The following is a 19702-nucleotide window of genomic DNA, read 5'->3' on the forward strand; positions in this document are numbered from 1 at the left end:
TACATACTGCTTAACAAATACCAAATAGACGTACAAATTATAACTAACTTTGTTCCGTCATTCCACCCATCCATCAATCCATCCAGCCCGCAATGTGGACCAAACCCCTGCAGTGGTTGTACAGGAACCAAATGGCTTGCGGCAACAGGCCAGACACCCTATGCTCTGGAAGCACCACCAGTGTTGCATTATGAGGGGTCTGGTTAAAAACCCTTCTCCGATTCCACAAAACACATGTAGACTGGTTGGAGAAAATTCCGAACACCCTCGAATATCCTTAAAAGCATAAAGACCTGGTTCAGTGTTCCACAACAAGGACGAAACCTGTAGTGTTCCTCTGTATCTCAGATTACACTAACACTATACTACTACTACTAGTAAAGGGTTCCCACTCTGGCCTCTCATGTACAGACTGCACCCAAAACCTAGGGCATTTCATGTGGGCTGAGCACTCACGAGCATGTAAACACCTCACGGTATCCCATGTAAATTTTGGATTGAATTATTAAAATCTATATAAATATTCCAGTTTTGTTGAAAAGTAGTTGAGTAATTGTTTGCTTAAACTATAACCATTTTCAACAACAGGGGAATTGTTTGTCTGAAGGTCAAGAACTCATTGAACTCAATCTATTTAATTCAATAATGTGTCTTTTCTGCAGAAATGGGGTCATGTCCAGCCTTGGCATTTTTTGTACTGTTTTCAGCAGCTCTGACTTCCTTGTGTGATGGTGGAAAAGCACTAATATTTCCAGTAGATGGAAGCCACTGGCTTCACATGAAAGTCCTTGTGGAGGCTCTTCATTCTCATGGCCAGCAAATCACTTTAATTCGTTCCTCCACCAGCTGGTACTTTTCTGAGGTCTCGTCTTATTACACCTCCATCACAATTACCCAGGAACAGTCCCAAAACATAGAAAGGCAAGACTTCATGACCTCATTCCTGAAGACGTCACTTGAGATCCGGCACAAAAGTTCACTATGGACATTTGTTGAGTTTTACAGCCTTTTTAAAATGGTACATGGAAACCATCAAATTGTGACAAAGCTTGTTCGCAGGATTTTTGAGAATAAGACATTGATTAAAGAGCTGAATGAAACTGGATATGATCTTTTTCTTACTCATCTTGCATTTCCAGGTGTACTGCTACTGGCAAATTATCTTCGAGTTCCCTTGGTTTACAATGTATGCTGGTTTTTCAGAGGAGAGGCGCACTACTTGCTCCTACTCCATTGTCCTATGTTCCTGTATTGTTCTCCCATAACTCTGACAAAATGGACTTTTTCCAAAGAATCAGAAATGTATGTTATCACAACATAATGACTTACATTCACTACTATGCTGCCAGTCCATGTTACCAACCTCTGTTTGATCATTATTTGGAAAAGGTGTCGAGCTTATGTCTCTAGTCCAAAAGGCTGACCTCTGGCTCATGCGTATTGACTTTACATTTGAGTTCCCTCGTCCCACCATGCCCAACGTCGTTTACATCGGAGGCTTCCAAGGTAAGCCTTCAAAGCCTCTCCCATCAGAGTTTGAGGAATTCGTCCAGAGTTCTGGTGAACATCGGGTGATAGTCGTGACATTGGGCACCCTGCTGAGTGACCTTGGACCTGAGTTAATGGAGAGCTTTGCCTCAGCATGTGCCAGCCTCCCTCAGAAGGTTGTGTGGAGACATGTTGGGAAAAGACCAGCCACTCTGGGAAACAACACCATGCTGGTTGAATGGCTGCCTCAGAATGATCTACTAGGCCACCCTAAAACCAAAGTTTTTGTCACACATGGGGGCACCAATGGCCTGTACGAAGCCATTTACCATGCTGGCAAGCCATGGTAAATGGCTTCGTACAGTCTCTGGGGACAGATATGTCGTCATGTGCTCGTTTGCATCTCTCATTTTCTCAAAAGGCCTGACTGGAGCTGCCACACTCTGAATAGAGCAAAGTGTCCATCTGTTTTTGAGAGACACTTGGCTTCTTTGTGTAAAAGCAACTGAGTCACAGATAAATATTGCAAAAGTGGCAGAGTCTGATAACATTAGATAAAAAAAAATGTACAGAAATCAGTGGCGTCAGTGGATCATTTCATAGGTTTTGTCACGTGTTTTCACTTCCACTTCCTGGTTGTTGTTTTTTTTATTTAATTTGATTTGTCGTTGCTGTAAGTAACTCATTTAATACAATCTCACCTGTTATGATTTGAAGTTCATTCTATGCTATCTCACCTGACAAGCTAGGTAAAATAAGAGGAGAACAGAAGCAACAACAGAGGGATACTTGATTGCTCTCCTGAGCACCTCTTCTTAGTATTCAAACATAAAGGTGTTTATGAGAAACTCTGCTACTTTCTTACATCTGTGTATCGGTTTCTGTGGTTTAGACAAGTAGAGAGAGACTTAGGTTATCAACAGTTTCTGTGTGCTCACTTTTCACGTTTTTATGCACAGCTTTTTTTCCCCAAAGCTACAGACATCTGATCCACAGCTTTGTACTTTGTACAGCAGATCTAGGTCATGATTTTGTTAGATCCTGTGTATACTTTGCAGTTGGGTGCGGTAATAACGGAAACGACAGAGCTGTGTACCCAGCAGATATTTAAATCTGAACATCGAAATGTACTGTAAATTTATATATAGAAACTGACTGTCACACGCTTCTTAAAACATTTGCATGCACATCTTGTTGTTCATGCTGTAAATATAAGAGCAAAACTACATGCTTAAATAATGCAGACCTGATACATAAGGATTTGATGCTTGTGCAAGAGCTTTAACTTAGCCAACTTGTGCTGATCATTAATGAATAATTAGAGGCAATAACAAGGTAAATATGGGAAAAGCAAGGCATGCAGTGTAGCATAACACCCATATACATCCTTACTAGACATTTTAACAAGCTCTGACCTTGTAGTTCATTATTCTGAATTGCATTCAGAATACCCCCCACCATTTGACCTTAGAACTGAAGAAGCTTATCGGATGAGAGGTGAAACGTCTTCAAGCAACTTAAAGAAGTCCAGACGCTTTTCTTTGCAAGCTCCTTTGACTACAATGACCTGGATGACTGAGAACCTTCACAGACTTAAAGCAGAAAAATAACTGACAGAAAAGCTCGGAAATAAAAGCTCTAAATACTCACAGCTTCTGAAAACTCTAGTAATACTCAAAACCACAAAGGTTTAAATGTTACAATGTGGTTAGTTTTAATTTAAAAGCTAATTTCTGTGTTGCTGCATTTATTTTTACTTATTCCCTGGTCTACTTGTTTGCTAACCTGCAGTTGAATAGCAGTTCAGCAGCTGTTTTACACTTGAATCTCAGCATTAGGTGACAAGTTGCAAAAAAGCCTGAGAGTACTGTGGACACAGGTGTGGTCCATAATTCTATGAAGTAGGTTGGATAGCATTTTAATGTCTTCTGTACACAGGTCCAATGTTCAAGATGCATTTTTTTTGTTATGAAATCTGTGACATTAGGATCAATCAACTCCATTTTCACTTTCACACTATATGCTCATATACGGTAAATAGCAAGGTCTGTGGAAGACCTATTATTTTGGTGGCTACCCTTACAACTTTGTTAAAATATATACTACTTTTGGTTCTAACATTCCCAAACCAGGAAAAAATGAAAAATGTTATAACCAATTCAGTAAAAGACAATGGTGATTATTTTTCTATCCTCTTACCTCACTTACCTCACTCAAAAAGTACAAGTGTTGATCACTCTTCTTGACCACTGCTTCCATGGTAATGGTAATGAATTTTAAATTACTGCCAGTGACCATTCCATGGTATTTATATTGTTCCACCAGAGTGTATCTGTGCTCTTAATATTGGTCTGCAGTCGGAATTGACTGACTTTTCTGAACAATGACTGTGTCATCTGATAATTTACTTAGTAATTAGTAATAAACAATAATAAACACTATGTATGAAAGGATTAAAGGAAACTGTTGCAATTAGCTTGGATACTCTAAGCAGCTCTGGCTGAAATCCTCTTTGTGGTGTAGGAGTGGCAAAAAGTTCTCATAATCAGTCCTGCATACAGGGGGTTCAGTATGTGAACTCATTATATGACACAACTGGAGTCTATGGAGGTCTGAGGTAAGGATTGATTCTGTGTCATTACTTTTACATTTTATGGACATTTCTTGCTCCCTAACAGGCCTGCAGAACAACTATAGAAGTCTAATCCACAGCACACATATTTTGGCCATGCTTATATAAACAAATTTTCAAATTCCTGAAATATATTATATAATCTTTTCTTGTTTCATTAGTATAGGAATTTGTGTGTTTACCAACCTGCAGTGCATGGGGCCAACAGTTTAGCAAGAAAACTAATTAAGCCTTGATGCTGCAACTTGTGTTCGTCATTACTTCACACTTCCTGGAAGAAATGGCTACGTGTAGTCTTTGTGTAAGAGTAGCTAGTGTCAGTGTTGTTGCTTGTATATGTGTCTAAATAAGGTATATTTAGGTGTGAATGAATCAGTGTGATTGAATATCAACATACCTTATTTAGGCACATATACAAGCAACAACACTGACACTGGCTACTCTTACACAAAGACTAAAATTCAATTTAAAATTAAGTTAAAAATCAAAACACTAATAGGCAAGTCAAATAAATCTTAAATTGGCAGCACATTACAAGAAAAGAAAACAACAAATCTCCATACCAGCAAGTGTAAAGCTTTTGATCCCCATTACACCGCCGGCACAGTCAACCAGGAACTGACCCAACCAACTGAGAGTCAAGAAAATGTGTTGTTGAGAACTAGACACTAATAGGTAGCTGAAAGAAACTGAATATGATTTTCACTGGACTGATCTTGTTTTTCCAAGTGGAATGCTGTTGACACACTATCACTTTATCAGCTTCCCTTGGTTTTAAATGTTTCAGTGATTTAAAGATTTTCCATCGGTGAGGCAGTTTGAACTGAATATCTGACTGTCTCAAAGTTCAAATAGTTAAACTTCTTTTTAGGAAAGAATTGAGAAGCAAGAATTAAGAACATGAATGAGCGAGCAAAGGGGCTACACTCTCTACTCGTCAATTTCTCTCTATGTACATTCTCATGGTAGGGATTGTATTCAAATTTAATGTATTCAAACAACAGACCGTGTGTCTTCATCACGGCAGCACCAATCTGTTTGTCGATCTCCCTTCTCCTCCTACGCACACAAGTAAAAGCATTCCACTGTTTGGCTACACCAAGAAATTCTGTCCATAGAAATTCTGAGCAGAATCGATGACAAAGTGCAGCCCTGGTGGAGTCCATAAACCACCAGAAATTAGTTCAACTTGTTGCTAGCTATGTGGACCAAGCTATTGCAACAATTGTATAAGGATCGAATGGCCTGTAGCAATGAGCCAGCCACCCCATACTCCCGAAGCACCTACCACGGGACACTCCAAGAGAAACATGTCAAAGTCCACAAAACACATGTATGGGCAAACTCCCACCCTCAAGTATCACTGAAAGGATAAAGAGCTGGTCCAGTCTTCCACAACCAGGATGAAAACCTAATTGTTCCTCCTGTATACAAGGTTCATGCGTGTAAACCAAGACAGCCCAACAACATCCAGAGCCTTCAGGAACTCAAGGCAAACGTCATTCAACTTGGGGGTTGGGGGCCTGCTACCAAGGAGTTGTTTAACTGCCTTAGTGACCTCACGCCCAGAGATAGACAATTTGTTCCCATTGTCCCTTAGATTCTGCTTCCACACAGAAGGGCCCAAGTACAGTTATTACCAAAATTTAAATGTGATTACAGTAATGCATCATTCTCTTAATATATAATGAACTACTGTGTTAGTTATTTTGCTTGTTGGCCATAACATTGCATCTGCTATGTTTGATATAAATGTTATATCAATGTTATATCAAATGTTATAAACATATGAGTCACGTGATTTAAACATGCAGGTTAAAAGCTTAACACAGCGACTCCACTATATAAGACACTTCATTGTAAGTGTGCGTATAGATGAGTACATATGATTACACAGAATTTATGTGAGTAATTATCATTACATATCTGGTGTTTACAGGTATATATGTCATAATAAAATCCACAACACTTGTCTCATTCTGTTTCTCGTTTTGACCTTAATTTTAACACTCTGTCTCATGCTCTTCCTGTTTCTACTAGCCTACACATAATTTGTGGCTCTTTTAACCTTTGAGCAACAACACCTAGATTGAATACAGAATATTTCCACAAAGTCTTAAAAGTAGAGATAGTGTCTGTCTCCCGAATCCAAACTGGAAGCTGGTTCAATAGATGAGGGGCTTGAAAACCGAAGGCTCTGCCTCCAATTCTACTTTTAAATACTCTAGGAACAACAAGTAAGCCTGCAGTGTGAGAGCGAAGTGCTCTAATAGGGTGATATGGTACTACAAGGTCATTAAGATAAGATGGGGCCTGATTATTCAAGACCTTGTATGTGAGGAGCAGGATTTTGAATTTGGTTCTGGATTTAACAGGGAGCCAATGAAGGGAAGCCAATACAGGAGAAATCTGCTCTCTCTTTCTAGTTCCTGTCAGTACTTGTGCTGCAGCATTTTGGATTAACTGAAGGCTTTTCAGGGAGTTTTTAGGACATCCTGATAATAATGAATTGCAGTAGTCCAGCCTGGAAGTAATAAATGCATGAACTAGTTTTTCAGCGTCACTCTGAGACAGGATAGTTCTAATTTTAGAGATGTTGCGAAAATGGAAAAAATAAGTCATACATATTTGTTTAATATGTGCATTGAAGGACATGTCCTGGTCAAAAATTTCTCCAAGGTTCCTCACAGATAAGAAAAAAAATGTACAGAAATCAGTGGCCTCAGTGGATTGTTTCTTAGGTTTTGTTACGTGTTTTTTTTTTTTACTTTCCCTTCATGTTTTTTTTTTTCTTTTTTTATTTAATTTGATGTGTCGTTGCTGTAAGAAACTCATTAAATGGCATTTCACCTCATATGATTTGAAGTTCATTCTATACTATCTCAGCTGACAGGCTAGGTAAAATAAGAGGAGAACAGAAGCAACAACAGGGGGAAACTTGATTGCTCTCTTGGACACCTCTTCTTAATATTCAAATATAACAATGTTTATGAGAAACTGTGCTGCTTTCTTACGTCTGTGCATCGGTTCTTGTGGTTTAGACAAGTAGAGAGAGACTTAGGTTATCAAGCCGGGGGATCAACAGTTTCTGTGTGCTCAGTTGTTTTTTCTAGCTACAGACATCTAATCCACCACATCATACAGCAGATCTAGATAATGATTTTGTTACATCCTGTGTATACTCTACAATTGGGTGCGGTAGTAACGGAAACGACAGTTAAAAATAATGTGATAATTTATAAAGTATACAGAGCTGTGTGCCCAGCAGATATTTAAATCTGAACATCGAAATGTGCTGTAATTTTATGTAGAGAAATTGATTGTCACATGCTTCTTCAGGTTTTTCTAAGACATTTAAAGCTTGGCTATCAAGTTAGCCAAGACTCGAGGAAGTCTCAGCTTTCTTCACAGCAGAAAAATGACATGACATTGACAAACAAAGCACAAAGAGAAAATACAAACACAGAAAATATGAATATTTATAGCCAGATGCAAACAAACCCACCTGAGGTTTGCAGAATAGCAAAATGTAGGTAGGACCATAGTCTACGTTTCTAAGAGAGATTTAAGTGCCTGGTGTTTTTAATAAACACTAGACAGTGATGAAAATTACTTTCATTTCTAAACATAACTGCATGTGTGTATTAACATGCAGGTCAAAACTGATCAGTGAAATCAGAGGGAGGGCCAGCTTGCCTTGTTCACACTATTCACAGCCATTCATACTCTAATGGATGCATCAGAGAGTAACTTGGGGTTAGTATCTTGCCCAAGGACATTTGACAAGTAGACTGGAGGAGCCAGGGAATGAACCACCAACCTTCCCATTAACAGATGCTCTACCTGCTCAAATACAGCCACCCAACCCCTCTGTAAACCACTCCAGTGTCAGCTGGAGTTCGAAATTAAACTATATTATATTCAAAATGCAGAGATAAGAAACCACCAAACCCATCACCCTCTGTCACTCAGTTAGCTTAGAAATTCTAATTATTCTCTCTTACTGAAGGGTCTTTGGTTTACCATATGAAATGCCCTGAGGTAAGTGTTGCTGTTTGGTTCTATGGAAATTTCAATTGTATTGAACTGATAATAAAATACTATGAACAGAATCAGTTACAAAGGCCAGCCTTAGCCTTATCCCACACACCTTGAAATATGCTCGAGAGTTGGACTAGATCTTTGTTCTCAGTCTGGGCTCATACTAGAGCCAAGCTGCATCCTTAGTAAACCTTTCTGGGGGGGGGGGGGGGGGGGTTGTTTGTTTTTTAAACTACAACAACTAATATGAAGAGTATGAACGTGAAGAAACTAGATTTTGTGTATTTGAATTTATTCTAAACAATAAAGTATAAAATATATCTTAAACTTTGTCAAAATAGTAAGTGTAACAATGCCTTTTACGGAACACTGACGACTCGTAATTAGTAGTGACTCATTGTTTCAAAAGGAGTAAAATTTTCCATGTAGTTAAAAAGGAAGTCAATGTGTTGCTGCATGACAGCTCTATTTTTTACCTTGCTTTGCACTGTCCCTTTATTCATATCAAATAGTACTCTGTGCTTTAAGTAAAAAAAACATTTATCTGCATATGTTACCTCTATTGTTACATCTCCAGAGACTCCAGAGATTTTAGGTGCCAAAGTGCCAGTTTTTGCAACACTCTAGTGATTGAACTACATGCCAAATATCTTTGGGCAAGATGCTAATCCCAAGTTGCTTTCTAATGCATCTATCAGAGTATGAAGTGACACAGATATTCTTACAAGGAACAAAAAGAAAAGTGAAGCTATATATACACACAGCGCTACTTCTGCTAAGTAGCGCTGTATGTATAAATATCTCTACTTACGGGATTATCTGCACACAAGTGCAAATAACCAACGTAATGACACATGGGGAAGTGAAACTAAATACAAATAGCACACAAAATAAAACAAGAAGTAACTAACAAATGCAAAGGATGGACGCACACCTAAACAAAACAATTTTAAATTAAGGACTAGAAAATTTGAACAAGAAACTCAAAAACTGCGGTGGATAGCATTTTAATGTTACTGTAACTGTTCCAATGTTCGAAATGGATTTTTTTTAGTTATGAAATCTGTGAGATTAGGATCAATCAACTCCATTTTTTTACTTTCACACTATATGCTCATAGATGGTAAATAGTAAGGTCTTGCCAGGGACTTGGGGTTTCCAGTGGTGAGGCAGTTTGAACTGAATGTCTGACAATCTCAGTGTTCAAATAGTTAAGATAGCTAGTTAATTGAAAAGCAAGAATTAAGAATGTGACACGAGTGAGCAAAGGGGCTACACTACTTGTAAGTTTCTGTTTCTATACGTTCTCGTGGTAGTGGTTGTTTTCAAATCACTCCCAATATAAAAAATGGAATGCATACTTGTTTAGCTATACTGTCACAGCTGCTGTTTCTGGCATTTATCGAAAGCTATAGTAATCTTTGGAAGATTTTTTATTTACATGGGTAAAGGGAGCAAAGACTGAACAGACTGTTTAGTCAGACATGTATAGTTATACATTTACTCATCTTTCAACCAGCAGGTCCTCAGTTCTGTTGCACAAGCAGCTCAGATATATAAATTTTCTTTGGCTTGGGCAGGTAGTCACACGGACTGAATGTGATTAGAGTTATGCATCACTTTCTTAGAAAATAATAAATTACTGTATTTGTTACTTTGCTTGTTGGCCATAACGTTGCATCTGCTATGTTTGACAGATGATGTTGTATTCGTCATATCATGAGCTGTCTCTCCTCTTCTTCAGAATTTTCTGTTGTCATCATTCTAGTTCAGGTTAATCATGTTATTTTTTTCCAGAACTGTGAGTTTTGAACATCTGAAAATGGTGGACTGTATAATTTGAATTTGTCTGTTTTGCAGAGATTGAGCCATATCCAGCCTGGACTTTCTTACTGTCGTTTTTAGTTATGACTTCGTCATGTGATGGTGGAAAAGTGCTAGTATTTCCAGTAGATGGAAGCCACTGGCTTAACATGAAAATCCTTGTGGAGGCTGTTCAATCTCAATGTCATCAAATCACATTTCTGAATTCTCACCGTTCTCACTCAGTGCTGTGTGGAATTTTGAGATCTTATGGAACAATGCAGTATAAGGGAGGTACGCATGTTGTAATAGCATACTGATGTCATGGTCCTGGGTCTGTGACCCAGTATTTATGTATTTTGTGGTTTAATTGATATTCTTTGATTTAGTGTGATTCATGGTTGAGTGAAGAGCAAACTCAGTGACACGAGTCTTAATCAAAGTCCAGCTGAGGCCTTAATTGTTATACAACAATTTTATTTTTCATTTTACCTCCACATTGGTATCAAAGTCCAGTCGAGGTAGTGAATTGGTAAAAAAAAATTGAGGACAGTAAAAATAGGAAGTACTCACTGTATTTAAAGGATATGAAAGGATAATGAAAGCAACATTGTGAAAAGTCTATGGTACAACGTATTTTAAAGCTGTTTGGGATATCGTACTTCTTATAAAAACAGCAAATTGGGGTAAATGTATGTCTTTCACTGTAGTAGTTTGTTTTTCTTTCTAATTTTCTTCGTTATGTTGCACAACCAATAAAACTGGAAGTGGTAGAACGCTAAGGGAAAGTGAAGAAGTAGGAAGCATGGGTCTATTCATCAGAGTGCGACACCCTGTATCCAAAGAGGGTATTACAGCTAAAAAAAAATAGTGCCAACTCGTCGGAGGACTATCTGGCTCAATCCAGTGGGAGGGTGATACTGCAGGTCACTCCCCAGTCCCTGATGGGCGCAGGTGGAACTGAAAATAATAATAAAATGAATAAATAAAATAGAACAAGAACACTAAATAAATTAATTAAACACAATTTTAAGAAAAACTATTTGAAGATATGTCTGTGAAGTTTCTCAGTTATCCAGGTCATCACAGTCTAAGGAGCTTGGAAAGAGAAGCGTCTGGACTTCTTTAAGCTACTTAAAGACGTTTCACCTCATTCATGGTAAATGGTAAATGGCCTGTATTTGTATAGCGCCTTACTAGTCCCTAAGGACCCCAAAGCGCTTTACACAATCAGTCATCCACCCACTCACACACACATTCAAACCATTGGTGATGGCAAGCTGCATTGTAGCCACAGCCACCCTGGGGCGCACTGAAATTCATTAGAGGAAAGGATTTTTTTTAAGTCATTAATTGATTAACAAAATTAGTAATGAGAAGCATTTGGTAGTCGAGACATTAAATAAAGAAAGCCACGCTGGCACAGATGGTCTGTATCTTTGAATTGTTGGGTGAAATTATGTCCTCTCATCAACTTCAACCCAAATACTTCAACATAATTGAAAACCTTAGGACCACAATCAGAAAGGATACAGGGATGTACCTCCCTTAAATTTATACCTTGCTACAACTCTGAAAAAGTGTAAATAGATGCGTGATCATAAATAAACTTTGTCATGTCACAACAGTTTAAAATATACAGTTAAACTGAATAAAAATTATACATACTGTCCAAGCGTCTGCTGAACAGTTTGGGTTTTACTTCCTGTTTAAATCCTCATTTCCTGTGGTTAAAGCGTCATCCTATTCATGCCACCAAGATCTTTAATTACAGAGTCTAAACTGCACGTATATAACACATACCATATCTCTGTTACAAATTGACGCAGCACGACACACACACAGTGGTCTGGTTGTTATATTAGTGAGTAGGAAAAACTGGGCAAAATTTGTGGTTTTCACTTCCATATATCTTTTCTATCTTGTGTTGTGTATCTCCAAGAATTTATTTTCTGTAAACATATGTGAGTGGGAGACACATGAGTAATCAGTGTTTTGTGGAATTTTGAGACAGTGTGGACCAATACAGTACACAGGAGGCACACAATCTACTAAAATCAAGTTGTAATAGCTCGCTGAAGTCCAAAAATACAAAGTCCAAAAGATAGCAATTGTCCAAACTACAAGTAAGTTTATAGCATGCTAATGTGTTCCCAAATACTACTTCAGATCAGCTGACTATTGGAAAAGAGAAGCACTTAGTAATCCAGATGGGGGATAAAGAAAGTCATGCTGCCATTTGCTACGTGTAAGAAAAGAGAACCTGATTTCGATGAGCAATTTGGGGGGTGAATACACTATTTGTTTATCAGTCAACTGCATAGTGTGGCTTATTCAGATCATTTGCCCAATGACATTTGGCATAACTTGCAGTTCTCAGTTGAGTTTTCTGTGGTGTTTTTTGGACGTCTGTGTCCATCTTGAAGTCTTTAGCAGATGTTATGGACCTGAAGTACAGTACACAAGAGGTACAAAATCTACCAAAACAAAGCTGTAATAACACACTAATGGCTAAAAAAAAGTCCAAAAGATAACAAATGTCCAAAATCACAAGAGATCAGAAGAAGAAAAAACAGTCTAGTGAACATAACACAGGGAGCCAGAAAATATGCCAAATATATCAAGGTATACCATATGACCAGTGTTGGGAAGGTTACTTTTAAAATGTATTCCATTACAGAATACAGAATACATGCCCCAAAATGTATTCTGTAACATATTCCGTTACGTTACTCAATGAGAGTAACGTATTCTGAATACTTTGGATTACTTAATATATTATCATGCTGTTTACAACTACATGAATGTACTATTGCTGTGATTTATTACTGTTACTGAAGGTCCGCGGCTCCGAACCGTAGTAAAGGGACCTCTGACTAATATGGTGGGTTCCTGTCGGGCTCATAGCCGAAAACTAGCTTTACTTTGTTGTCTGGGTCAACTTTGCTAGCGAGAGATTCGTGTTCGTGTTTTTGGAGGAAAACATAGCTTACTTACAACTGGGCTCGTCAGGCACTCTTCTTGGCTGCAGTGGTTATTATTATATTTGCATGCTTCCAGCTCATACTTTTCCTTTTTCTCCCTCCCTCGCTCACAGACACATAACGTGTATGGCAGTCCATTCTCCCTGCAGCACGGACTACACTGCCTATGATGCTACATTCTTTAGAGTTATACCTGTAGCATTCTGCCTATTAGCTTAGCACAACAACAACAAAAAGGCCTCTCTCACCCAGGAAACACGCAGAGAGAGAGCGTCACCCTGTAACCATGGCAACCGTAACACTGCCACCTGGAACAACAGAACGTAGCTGTCAAACAAAACCCAAACAGTCCTGACCCGCGACAATATGAAACAGGGAAGTACCGCCGTGTAATCCATTTATTCCAACAAAGTAACTGTATTCTAAATACCACCTTTTTAAACGGTAACTGTAACGGAATACAGTTACTCATATTTTGTATTTTAAATACGTAACGGCGGTACATGTATTCCGTTACTCCCCAACACTGCATATGACCAAGGTAGAACGGGGGGAAATTCACAAGAGCAAAACAAAATTAAATCATCAAAAAGAAGTGAGAGAGAGAGGTGACAGGACTAACTAAACACAGCAAACTGACTGGGCTTTCAACAGAGGAAGATAACAAGAAATGAGGTATGTTTGAAAAGTGTGTCCTGTCTCCTTCTCCTAACCACAAATGAAATTTCAAAACTAGCAAAGAAAAGTGGGCATGGAAATTGTTACAGACCTAGGAAAAGAAAAGAGCAGTGTGCAAAGAATCAAAAGTGTTTTCACTAGTCTCTTCAACAATGTGATACTTTGAAACCACGATGTAGTAAAGATAATGAAACATAATGTGCATCTAACTTCACCACAAATGTTCTTACCCTCTTGTTTGTAACAAGAACAAAATACCATGATGAATGGTGGCATTTTAAAAAACCTCAGGACCTCAGGCACAGTGCCCAGTGACTTACATCAAAAAAAAAATCCCTTAAATCAAAAACACAAATTATGTAAACAAGAACAAAATACCATTGCAAAGTAAAGGGGCTTACTAACAGTCACTTTTATGATTGAAAGCATTGGACAGGGAGATTTTTGCAGCTGGCCTTATGGCATATGCCTTTGTAGGAGTTCTCCTTTCAACAGAATGTCTTTAAATTAATGCATAAACATAATTTAACAAGGTTTGAAGCAAATTGCACGAAACTTAATGACAGAGATGGGATGTCTTATGCCTGATATGCTTGTAATAGTTGTTTCTAGTGTTGCAAAAAAAAAAAAAATCAACTGTTACACACAGATTTCAGGTTTATACATTGGAATATTTTATTTAATATAATGCAGCTGTCCTATGGACAAATCTTCTTTTCCACCTGCATATCAGTCATCGTGACTTCATGCACAGTGCCCAGTGACTTGCATCAGAAAATATATCCCTTAAATCAAAAATATATTTATTCTCTTCTCTTCTTTAATCTGCATTTCAGAGAGAAACACATGAATAAAATGTGAGCTTACACTGTATTATTTGGTTATTAAGCCTACAACACTCCTTCACCCTAGCTCAGCAGGTCTGCAGATTTTACTGCCATTAATGTTTTGTTGTAAATCTGTCCCACAGCCTACAAAATTAAATACATTTTAAGTAATATATTGTCCTACTTGATAGTAATACTTTCTAACTTTGGTCCTCGTCCCTGTCTAGGATTTCGATGACCAAAGTAAAATTCCATCCATCACTTGTCCTGGTTGACCCATAGTAAACATTAATATTATAAACCTTTGGCCTGGAATACAACAGCAGACATTACTGACACAAAGTAAGTTACACAGAAGCCTGACTGAACTATAATCAATTCACATAGATTAATATCTTGATTTGAAATGGTGGGCCAAATATGAAGCTGTGAAAAAAATTGAATTCAACAAGAAATGAAGACCGGTTCTGATTGTTTCAAAACAAGAAAGTTTATTTGGGCTCACGGATGCTCAGGAAAAGTCAGCACCAGGGAGAATTTCATGGTTTGAGATCGGAGTTCAGCTGGATCAGGATTGCTTTCATACATAATTCAGGATGCCAGTAGGGCAGTGTGAAGACGGCAAGGCCGGGATGGTAAAGTAAATCCATTGGGCATCTTTCTTTGCCTTTAGAGAATAATTCTGATGGCAAAAGAACCAAACAGGACAGGCGAGGGGGGGGGGGGGGGGGGGGGGAAGGATTTTTAAAAAAAAAAACAAACAAGCAAAACCAATCAAAGCAAAAAAAAAAAAAAAACTTCTTTAGGAACTAAAATTGTTTGATAAATGCAGTTTATCAGCAGTGTTGGCGAGTAACGGAATACATGCACCGCCGTTACGTATTTAAAATACAAAATATGAGTAACTGTATTCCGTTACAGTTACCATTTAAAAAGGTGGTATTTAGAATACAGTTACTTTGTTGAAATAAATGGATTACTTTGGTACTTTCCTGTTTCATATTGTGGCGGGTCAGGACTGTTTGGGTTTTGTTTGACAGCTACGTTCTGTTGTTCCAGGTGGCAGTGTTACGGTTGCCATGGTTACAGGGTGACGCTCTCTCTCTGCTTGTTTCCTGGGTGAGAGAGGCCTTTTTGTTGTTGTTGTGCTAAGCTAATAGGCAGAATGCTACAGGTATAGCTCTAAAGAATGTAGCATCATAGGCAGTGTAGTCCGTGCTGCAGGGAGAATGGACTGCCATACACGTTTTGTGTCTGTGAGCGAGGGAGGGAGAAAAAGGAAAAGTACGAGCTGTTATCGAGCAAAAACGGGAGCTGGAAGCATGTAAATATAATAATAACCACTGCAGCCAAGAAGAGTGCCTGACGAGCCCAGTTGTAAGTAAGCTATTAAGACTCGACTGTACACCGTGTTCGTGTTTTCCTCCAAAAACAATAAGTTCTGTTGGAGCAGCCTTTCAACGCCTCTCTCTGTCTCTCGCTAGCAAAGTGACCCAGACAACAAAGTAAAGCTAGTTTTCGGCTACCAGCCGACACAGAACCCACCGTAATAGCCAGAGGTCCCTTTACTACGGTTCGGAGCCGCGGACCTTCAGTAACAGTAATAAACAGTGTTGGGTAAGTTACTTTAAAATAGTAACTTAGTTACATTACTAGTTACTTCTATCAAAAGTAACTCAGTTACTTCAAGTTACTCGTTACTTTCAAAGTAACTAGTTACTAGGGAAAGTAACTTTGGTTTTACTCAGAATTCTCTTGTTAATGTGTTGCTTCCATAACTTTGCCAGTCTTCTAGCTTGCTTACTTGCCACAAGTGCACTGTGCCACCTACCAATAGAAAGGAAAAGATAATGTGCATATTTCCACGAGAGAAATCCCACGCCTGGACCATCATTGACTGCTGCCATGATTCTAGCCTACGTCACAGCGTCATGTGCGCCTTTCACATCCAACACAAAAACTGCAGTCGTGGTGCTTTGATTGTACTCAGAACTCGGAAATTCTGCCTTCTGACTAGGAAGATGTAGGCAACACCAGACTGCAGATGAGCTGCATACAGGGCTGGACTGGGACAAAAAATCGGCCTGGGCATTTCGACTAGAGACTGGCCCGCCATTATAGGAAAACTCATAAAGCCTTTGAATGAAAACAAACGCTGTTGTGACAGTGATGTACACTGTTCTGATGGTATATATGCATCAATCTATCAATCCTTTGTTGTAAGATTCAGATAATTATTTTTTAAAAGCTAGACAATTTAAATGAGAATAAGAAAGAAAATTATTTCTTTGTGCCCACCTATCCCTGTTAATGCCCTACCTGGCCCCCCTGGCAAACCTTTGCTAGACCCACCCCTGCACAGTTACCAACTGTCAGCTACCTAAAAAAGGATCCTGGGGTTATCTGTCTCTCAGAAACAGTTCATAACTTCCCTTCAACTCATTCATGTCACCTAAAAGGTAAACCTGTTTCTCCATCACCTGTTCAGCTCTGATGATTCAGTAAGGACATCTCCTGGTTTCATCTTCATGTTTCCCTCTCACCAGATAACCAAACCGATATCATGACCAGCAGCTTTTTTGCAGCTGTGGCTCCAGCAAACATCAGCTGATAGTAGAAATTAATATTAAATAAATTCTAACAACAGCTGATCAAGCTTAAACGTGCTGCTGTTGTTTAGCGCGACATCGGCTGGTTTCCTCTTTCTGGCGCAAAGTGGGCGATAAACAAACAAGAGAGACGATCAGCTGATCATTGATCAGTTTTCATGATTGAAGTAGAAACAGGAGAGGGAGGGGAATGAGAGAAGAAGAGGCAGCTGTGCAGAAAAGACACAGAATAACTCCAGCTTTGTGTCTTTTTCATTGTAGCTGAATTACGGGACAAACTGTTCCTTTTCACCTCAATAAGAAACGCGTAATATTTTCTCTGAATACCAGACGGGACGGTTGGCAACTCTAATAACTTATGAACAAAATAAAGTTCAACATGATTAACTTCATAGCACCCACCCAGCTGTATAGAAACTCCGTCATGCTAGCTAGTACGCAGTACGGAAAAAGTCAGAATAACGAAAATAAACTCCACCTAAACTTGGTTTATATCTGACCCAGATAGACTGCAGGTCATAACTTCTTACCTGAAGTTCAGTTCACACTTGGACCGGCGGCCGCCTCGGGTCTCTTTTCCTTCTGCATTAACCTTTTGCTAATGTTACTGAATCTGTGGAAGCTCCGCGATAGCCACCACACGAAGTAACGAGTAACGACCCTATCTAAATCCCAGTAACGACTAACGCGTTCCTGATTTTGGCATAATAACTAGTTACCGTGCTCGTTACCACAATAATAACGTAGTTACTGTAACGCGTTACTTAATAACGCGTTAGTCCCAACACTGGTAATAAATCACAGCAATAGTACATTCATGTAGTTGTAAACAGCATGATAATATGTTAAGTAATACAAAGTATTCAGAATACGTTACTCTTATTGAGTAACGTAACGGAATACGTTACAGAATACATTTTGGGGCATGTATTCTGTATTCTGTAATGGAATACATTTTAAAAGTAACCTTCCCAACACTGTTTATCAGTATATGCTACAGAATATGTGACCAGTATGTGTCAAGTTTGTGTCTCTGTCTTGCTCTCACTCCCTCTGCTCTTTGCTGTCAACTTTATTTTGTCATCATAGTGGTCATGTTCAATGCACTCACAATCTTGAGACTCCAATACATGGACGTTTTAGAGATAGCATCATTGCAGCTCGGTTGTTTTTCCATAGTTGTTGATCGCTCTGGTTAATTTCAGAATGTTTTTTATTTACTTTTGTATATACTGATCAAAAAGACCAAAGTAAGAAAAAGTGAACAACTTCAGTCTGACATTTAAAATTATACATTGACTCATCTTACAATCAGGCCATCAGTTCTTTTGCACAAGCGGCTCTGACATATATTTTCCTTGGTTTGAATACGTGCTCACAGTCACTGAAGCTACAGTGGCTAGAGGTGAGAATCAGTTTCACTATGAGTCTTTACATGAGTCTACAACATGGTCTGCAATGCACTTTATAAACAATATAAAACAGCCCACAGAGACGTTGCTGTGGTTTTACTGTAGAAATATGTACACATAGAATTGGAACCCACAGTAATACACTTCATTACTACATTACCAAAGGTTTATGAGTAGATGATCCTTTTATCAAAATACAAAAGTTTAAAACAGGAAGTGCTGAGTGATTATTCAAGGACTGGCCCTAGGAACGTTTGACAGGTGGACAGAAACATGAATGCATGAACGCTTTGATCCTGCTGAGTAACATGTTGGCAAAAGACCTCAGAATTATATAATCGGCCAACCTAAAAAGTTTTTTAACATGGTAAATGGCTTTGCGTGTACCAAGATATCTATCATGGTGTGCCAGTTCTACTCATAACTCTCATCTTTAGCCAGTATGACAACTTGGTGCGTGGGAAGGCCCATTAGTGTGTGTCTTCTGTAAATTTCTCATTAGATGTCTGATCGGGATGAAGAAATCCAGGCATACATAAATATTGTGACAATACATAAATGTTGGCACCGCAAAGGAAGTTTACACTGAACTGGAATTGACAGTAATTAATAATAAAAAGTTAGAATCAATGTTAGAATGACAGTTTAAACACAACAATGTGTTATTCACATTATTCTGATTACATTTGTGTTTTTACAATTTGCTGTTTTCTGTAAATGTAAAGTAGATATGAGAAAACTTCAGTTACACTTCCTGTAAACCACACTCTGTGACATGGGGTTACTGAGAGAAGCTTGTGGACAAAGCCACAAACACCTGTGTGCTGTTTCTCATGGGCTCCTAAGCTCTCAGGTGTGAAATACAGTTTAAAGTGTTTCTCTTTTTTTGGGGGGGGGGGGGGGGGGGGACAAGGGGGGAGGTCTGTATCAAGAAAGTCCTATGGCCTTGTTTAAAAAATTACAATTTTTATATTTACTGTATACTTAAAGTAAAATCATTTCTAGCTGACGTTCCTAAAATGTAAATGGACCCAAGAGCAGACCACAGCAACCTCCTAGATGAAGAACTACTCAGCAACACAAAGGCAGACAAGCAATGGGTCTCTGGTATGAAGAGCTGGACCAGGACCTGGCATAGCTCACACCTACTGGCTGAAGATGCTAGTACAACAGGACTCCAAGACCAGGCAGATCAACCTAAGCACCGCCTGGATTGACTAGAAGAAAC

The 19702-nt window shown here is 38.7% G+C and overlaps 1 pseudogene; it reads left to right on the top strand.

The window, feature by feature from the left end:
* The first annotated feature begins 73 nt into the window (after positions 1-73).
* LOC146494230 (UDP-glucuronosyltransferase 2B31-like) lies at positions 74-19348 on the top strand (annotated as a pseudogene).
* The last annotated feature ends 354 nt before the right edge of the window (positions 19349-19702 follow it).

Source organism: Neolamprologus multifasciatus, chromosome 20, assembly GCF_963576455.1.
Source record: "Neolamprologus multifasciatus chromosome 20, fNeoMul1.2, whole genome shotgun sequence".
In the NCBI taxonomy this organism is placed as follows: Eukaryota; Metazoa; Chordata; class Actinopteri; order Cichliformes; family Cichlidae; genus Neolamprologus; species Neolamprologus multifasciatus.